Source organism: Aplidium turbinatum, chromosome 6, assembly GCF_918807975.1.
Source record: "Aplidium turbinatum chromosome 6, kaAplTurb1.1, whole genome shotgun sequence".
NCBI lineage: Eukaryota > Metazoa > Chordata > Ascidiacea > Aplousobranchia > Polyclinidae > Aplidium > Aplidium turbinatum.
Window position 1 is genome coordinate 11,354,452 of NC_137477.1, and position 7,975 is coordinate 11,362,426.

Consider the following 7,975-nt stretch of genomic DNA (forward strand, 5'->3'; position numbering starts at 1 on the left):
CGAGAAGAGTGCCTATATAAGTTCTAAATTTGACTATTGTGTTTAACTGATTGGGTGGTGCGTAGGATACGTCTCCGGTTGGTGTTCCAGAGGGAATGAGTTCGATACTACGCAGAAGCGTTTTTTATTTTTTGTGACCGTGTTTGCCGAACGACGCATTACATTTTGGCAGTGGCTATTTGACCGGCTCCGGTCTTTGAATCTGAAACACTATTTGACCGGTCATGACGTCACTACATAAGCACTTTTTTCTTTTTCTCTTTCAAAGCAAAAGACGATAAGCGCCTTAAGCTTTAAATTCAACACGTTTTTTTCAACTGAATCCGTGGCGCATACGTAACGTCTCGGGCTGCCATTCTAGAGGGAATGAGTTCGGTTCTATCCCGAAGCGTTCTTTTTTTTTTTTTTAACTAAATTTTTGAAAGTGGAAAGTTGTCTTGAAGGGTTGGTTGAGATGATGATTTGAAACTTGACTGATTGTTGTGCGACAATGAGACTGGATTTAATTTTTAACTTCGGACTTCAGCGAAACGTAATCTTACAGCCTATTAGAAGGTGTGATTTTTTCAGAGAAATTGTGCTAAGAAATGAAAGGAATTTGTTAAAAATAAAGACTAGAAAAACTTTTTTAATTCGTTTTGAAACTTTTTTATTCACTTGTTGATTCATTCATATCAGTTTGTATCCTTTTGTAGTTAAAAAAAAAAAAAAAAAAAGAACGCTTCCGGATAGTATCGAACTCATTCCCTCTAAAATGGCAGCCCGAGACGTTACGTATGCGCCACGGACTCAGTTGAAGTAAACGTGTTGAATTTAAAACTTAACGCGCTTATCGTCTTTTGCTTTGAAAGAGAAAAAGTGCTTATGTAGTGACGTCATGACCGGTCAAATAGTGTTTCAGATTCAAAGACCGGAGCCGGTCAAATAGCCACTGCCTTACATTTTTGCATTGTTCGGCAAACACGTTCACATCCTCTTATGACGAACGGAAAATTATCCAGAGAAATTCTCAAATTCAAGAAAATTAAAAAACTCTGACTTTATTACTCATAGTTGAAAAGACATAAAAAATTAGGCTGTAGACTTCTGAAATTAAAAATTGACCACAAAAAAGCAGCAGCCTAATGATTGAGTCACTTCGAGTCAAAATTTAGTTAAAACTTAAAAAAAAAAAACGCTTCCGCGTAGTATCGAACTCATTCCCTCCGGAACACCAACCGGAGATGTATCCTACGCGCCGCCCAATCAGTTGAACATAATAGTTGAATTTAGAACTTATATAGGCACTCTTCTCGTCTTTTGCTTTGAAAGAGAAAAAGAAAGAAGTGCCTATATAGTGACATCATGACCGGTCAAATACCGTAGTGTTTCAGATTCAAAGACCGGCACCGGTCAAATAGCCACTGCCAAATAAATAGGATAGTAGGCTAGGTAAACGGGTGCAACCTAGTTTGTACCCTGAACAGTTCGTACCCTCAGTTCGTACCATGAAAAGATCGAGAGAAAAAATTTAAAAAAGCCGAAGTCGCTGTTTGGAGTTTTCGCAAACAAAGTGAAAACATTGATAGAAAAAAATAGTACAAAGCCAAAGTCGCTGATTGCAGTTTTCGTTTTTCCGCAGTTTCCGCAAACACTTTAAAAGGGTTAGGGTTAGGAAAAGATCGAGAGAAAAAATCAAAAAAACAGAAGTCGCTGATCGGTACGAACTGTTCAGGGTACAAACTTCACTAGGATGCATCCTAGGTAAACACACCTATTATTTTTGTTGTTACTTCTTTTTTACAACCACTGCTATGTTATGGCAAGTATTATTTTTTCTTCAACTAAAAGTCGGAGACAAACTAAAGCTTACAAAATAATGTTGAAATCGAAACACTAACTCCAATCAATACGCTTACCCTGACAAACAATAATAACAACCAACTTAACAAATAAACAAAATAAGAATTATTAAGGTTTCCCGCTAAAACTGCTGTTAACAGTGTTGCCAGATTTAATCAAAAAAATTTCCCCCATACTCTACGTTTTAACTAGTTTTAACTAATTCGAAAAATTTGAAATTTACAATTTCATTCAATCGGAACTTTTGCATGGCAGTAGCAAGCTGAAAAACGCCTATCTGCAAAAAATGGCAGGAGAATTAATTTTAACAAGAATAATTGAAATGAAATTAACAAAACAGTAGCTTCAGGTGTGAATAATAATAATGGAATGAGATAAGGGGCTGGCCGCTTGAAGGGCTGTGCAAGAAAAAATTGACATGTTTTGCCTTCTCTTTTGATGGAATTTTACGTCGTTTTTGACTTTGAAAACTTTTTGTTTTACTCTGGAAAGACGGACACAATAGGACATTTGGACAAAGTAAAGTCCCTAGGACAAAGAAAGACTCTCGAAATATTTTTCCGCTTGTTGACTTTATGCAGCTGTAGGCCTACAAAGATTTTTGCTTAACGTGCGATGATGTAATTTTGAACTTAGGCTGTAGGTTAGCCTATACATCGCATCTTACAACTTAAAATGACACAAGGTTCACAACAGGATCAACTTATACATTTGTGATATTATTGAAAAGCATAATTCGAACAAAAGCTAAAACACAAGCTACCGGTATTCTAAGCCTAGCCTTCTGCTTTAGGCTACACGTAGCCTAGTCTGCTAGAAGCAAAACAAAAAAGCAAACACACTTAGGCTATTCAGTGTGATGAGTGCGACTGCTTTCAGCCACAAAGCAGCTTCAGGGTGGGCTCAATGCTGGTTAATGCTGGTCTCAAGGCTGTTTCAATGCTGGTTAGGCTGGAGCACTATTTTGTTTTAATTGTGTCAACGTTGAAAACGCTGATTCGCACAGATTCAAACGACAAGCTGCACTGCTATCATGTCAGAACTAACTTTTAGTATTAGGTTTAGTATCAACTGACTAAACTAAGCAAGATATTTTACCTTGGTCGTCTCCCTCAAAGAAGAAATAGCCTCCTTTCCAAAAGACGTTGCCGTAATCTCTACGCCTTAGAGTAGAGGTTGGACCGTTGTTGAGTCTAAAAATTGATCAGATAGCTTTCCCATCCCCAACCGCTACAAACCTTTTGTAGCCTATCAGGATGTTTAACTTTTTGAAGACAAATCTGACAAACAGCTTGAATAGGCTACAAAAGCCAGATGTCATTGCAAAAATGGAGGACCAATGTCTGAATTTTTTTCTATTTGCAAAAACCATGACTTCATATTTAAACAATAGCCTTTTTTAAAGCTTTAGCTTTTGAAATCCACCTTCCTTCACAATGCAGTAAAAGGATTTTAAACTTCGATTTCATTTCACCACGCAAACTTGCAAAAATAGACTACTGGTAGAATGGTAGACTACCGGTAGGCTATTGAATACGCGACTCTTGATAAAGTTAATGACTCTCACAGCATCTTGCACAAAACTGTTAATATTGCAGTATTAATACCCATAACCTATAGAATAGTTTATAATATTTATGTCATATTCTTGCGTTAGCTACTCAGTGGCGCCGCCACACCTTCAACAATGGGGGGGCAAAATATTGACAGTGCAAGACAGTAGCGTAGTCAGAAATTTTGAAGGGGGGGTGTTGACGGCCGGCGGGCGAAGCCCGATGGCGTGTTTGCCGAAGGCGACACTTAGCGGTGGGGGTCTGGGGGCTTCCCCCAGAAAATTTTGAAAAATTACTTCCAGTTTGGTGCATTCTGAAAGCATTTTCAACAAAATGGTGGGTATGAATATTCTTGTAAAATGGTGCTGTTCGGTGGCATAGCAAAAGGATAACATCATGTTTTCTTCGGCATTTTTCGGAAATAAAGCTAAGTCTCTATGTTGTCTTGTTGCTAATTCCAGGCTGAGATATTTGAATGTTTGGGACTGGCAAAACTCGCCCTTTTAATGCAGTTTCGTTTAAAATTAGGCAAACTTTGTTTTAGAGACATAGGTTGATTGCTTTTTGTTGCGAGATTACTACAGTTTTATTATTTATAAATTTTCTCCGTGGTTGATCCAAAAAGCAATCTTATTCCTGTAAGTCACTAATTTTTATGCTTTAAAGTCAACCCAAAGTTTAGAAAATGTAACGTCATAGACGTCATACATCTTGATGAGTGTCAAACAAAAAGCTTTGAGACAATGAAGTTACTTTATTTCTGATATATTCCAGTTTTGTATAACGAATAGCTGTTTAGACGTTAATCTAGATCGAACAAGCGATCTCAGCAGTTACAGATGGCTTGCATCCTTGCACAGTTTGACGTGAAATTACATAATAGGTTAAAGCTTTCCTTGCAAACAATGTATTAACATCCGTAAGTTCAATTTGAAAGGTTGGAACCCCCAAACCCCCCTCCCTTGGCTACGCCACTGGTGCAAGACATGTAAGACAGTGATATATTATTTAATTTCTCTTGTTTTCTACTGCTATTGTCTACTGCAATATAACCTACCGAAATTCATACATTTTTGACATGTCTGATCTGTTGAAAAAAATAAAATTCAAAATAAATCACAGTTTGATTCTGTATGGGACCTGCAACTGCAATGGCTAGCGAAATTCTGCGTAAAACGCCAACCCCAGCCAGCTAAATCTGCTGATTTTACATCGATTCAACATTGTAGGGCGTTGAATCGCTGTAAAAAATCCACAATCTTGCTCGCCGGGACGCAAGTCTTCCGATTTAAAGGCAATAAGCATCAATATCCCCAGAAATAAAAGAATGAGAAAAGAATTTTACTACAAGTGAAACCTATTTTAACGTCCAATAAACGTAGAAACATCTTGACTTTAGTTGCATTAGTTCGTCATACTGCATTTTTTGCATCTTAATACGTTGTTCCAGACAATTGTTCACCTAATCAAACGTCATATAAAAACCGTTCAGGTCTACTGAATCTTAGCGTATTACGTCATGGAATTTTTCCTAAAAATGTGCCAAAATTGCACCATCGTTCGTAAGACTTGTATCAAACCTGTTTAAACATGAAACATGGCATCACCACCTTTGAACACCTGTTTGAATTGCGTGACAATGTCTTTCACTATTGCGTCACAGTTACTGTTTACGTTAGTTTGAGATATCGCAAATTATTCTAGTCATTTTAAAATTGTTGCTTGAAGAGGTTGGTCGCATGTTTAACTGTTTTGCTTAGTGCTTGTCAGCTGGACGAAAATTTCCGTCTTTTATCCAAGTAATCTGTTCTGTAGTGACAAGTTTTTAGTGGTGTATCGCGTTGCACCCCATTTTCGACAGCTATGAGGCTATTTTTACAGAAATACAATTCTCGAATAGACGTTTCCTGAAGAGTGTTTCTTTTCGGTCATTACATACAGACGAACGGATCTGGGAATCTTATGTTACAATTTTCCCACGAAGAGATTATATGGTTTACCGCTGTGACCATACGTATATAATATAATTGTTCGCTCATTTTGTGTTTTAAACTTTATCGTCCTTATCTTGCGCATGAAATCTTCGTGGATAGGATAAAGAAACATTAAGAATAAAAAATCATTTAACACCGGTGGAGCATAATTGCAGTTTAATAGAATAAACTTTAACTAATATTAACAGGACTATAACATACCAAGCTGTTGAAAACTCGACAGGGAAAGCAAAATGTGGCATCCTTAGCTTCTGAATACTCCAGCCAGAGATAGTCATCAAACCACTGGTTACTTACTGTATTACTTTAGTAGACTTCGTTGAGTTAAATCTACATTATATCCTTGAAACATTGAATGACCTACTGCTGTATGCACTGCCACCACTCAAGAACCAAGCAAGAGCCAATCTGCTGAACAGCCGGGTTACGTGACAGGCAGCAGGCGAAGTACGTAAATAGAATCACAAAATATCGTAATAATAACAGCAGCAAGAAGAGCAAGTTTAAAATAAAAGAGAAAGATTTTACCCCCCCCCCCCCCCCCCTTGCAACTTGAGTTGACTTCAGGTTGGGATCCAAATATTAAAAAATTAATAACAATAAGTATTATTATAAAAAATATATAAAGATGATGCCCAAAACATTGAAGGGGGGCAGCTGCCCAGCCTGCCCCCCCTCTGCCGGCGCCACTGTAGCTACTCGCACACAACATTTTGAAATAATCTTTTTTTCAAATTTCTCGTTTGTTTGCTTAAATAAGCGTGTTCTCATTTGAAAACATTGGGAAGTCCATAGGTTAAAGGATATTCGTTTTTTGTGCACTAGCCTATATGCACTGAGATGTGTAAAAGAGTAATCAAAGTCACTCGTGTTTATTGTGTTATCATTCCAATGTAGGCCTATAGGTTTTTAATTTGATGGGTCTCCGCTCGGTAAGATTTTGAGATTTTATGTCGGCAACATACGCCTTCTTTCGATAAATTTGCGATAGACCGCCGTGAAATGAATGACAGCAAATGTTTAATAAGATCTTTATAATCTCGCTATTCAGTTCTTTTTCGTCGCCGCCAAGAATTTTCTATGCCTACACTATTAGCGTGTAACTTATTATTAGAATGATTTTCGTGGTTCACTCGGAAAGTGAGGTTTCTTGACCCCAGTTCGCTAGTCATGTTATCTTTTAAAGCTATTCATTGTACATTTCATGCACAAACAAGAAAAATACGCTTTTTGACTTTTATCGAGAGTTGATGGGATGTCAGTGCACGAAGTCTGATTTGTAGCATACTTCCTCTGTCCTTATAATTGTTGAGGTCACAATTCGTGAAATGTCTACCTGGCTTGCTAAACTTAAATTAAAGTTTTGACAAACACAGAAGTCAATATCATGCCTCGTTTATTCAAAACGTAAAAAGAAAACTCAATAATTGTGTCGATATAAAGTTTGCTGCAAGTAAGCTGTGTGTTGTAAACATATATGGTTAGGGGAAGGTTTGGTTAGTTGAGCCGGGTAACGGTTGATCCATCCGGTTTTATCGCAACGTCGTGCATAATTAGTCAACCGTTTAATAACGAAAATATGGAAAAACGTGAAGTCCATCAGCACATGTAGTGTTTCTCGGCAGTCAGGAAGATCGCTCCTTTTCAACAGCACATGTAGTTTTAGGGATTTTCTACAAGCAGAAAAATTGTGAAGCAGTTAAATGTAAAATGGTAGGTAAAAGTAGTTTTGAGAGAAATAAGAAATGTGTTATTTTTTGTTTCATCGTTGTCTTAATCGAAATTCTGGGATAGGTAAAGGTAACTTACTCTTTGTTTTAGTAGTTCTCGTTGCTTGATTAGCCAGTTTGTTATTGGCAATTTTTTTATCAATTTTGAAAATGGCGGCGATGTTAACAGTTGAGCCACTTGCAATGTTCACGGTTGAGCCATATCTTTGTCATAAAGAAAGTAGTTTATGAGCCGATGGTCCTTACGTACTGCCCTAATTTTGTTGTACCGTACTGTAATTGATGCGTAGAACTGGTGGCGTAGCCGGGGGGCGGTCCACTGCCCCCTTAAGCTTCCATAAGAGTAATTTTTTCTGTAATGCGCCAGTTTGAGGGTAATTTTTTAGCACTCCTCCCCTTATATTTTTCGATAGCAACGCCACTGGTTGCTAATGTTCGTTTTCTTCACAAACCTCGCAAAATCCTTTCAGAAAGGTAAAAGCACCTTCGTCAAAGTTTCCTATTCAATGATTCTCAGTGTTTTCAGTAATATAAATTTCTGTTCGTTCAGTTTTCACTGTTATTTCATTTTAAGACACTAGACACAATACACAGTTTAAACATTTTTTGATTGTTTATTTGCAAGATGTTCAAGAGAAGAGTTTATTGTGTTTGTTGCAGATTGAGCTCTCTTTTGGTATATCTTTTGGAAGTAAAATCATAGTGGATCAACCGTGAACAATGGGTGGCTCAACCGTGAAATTTAGGGTATCATTTGAGCCGGCTGAATTTAAATTTCAAAATGCCGATAAATGATATGAATCGGGGTCAGTCGCAAACACAAACAAGCTCACAAGAACCGCAAAAGACTGAAATT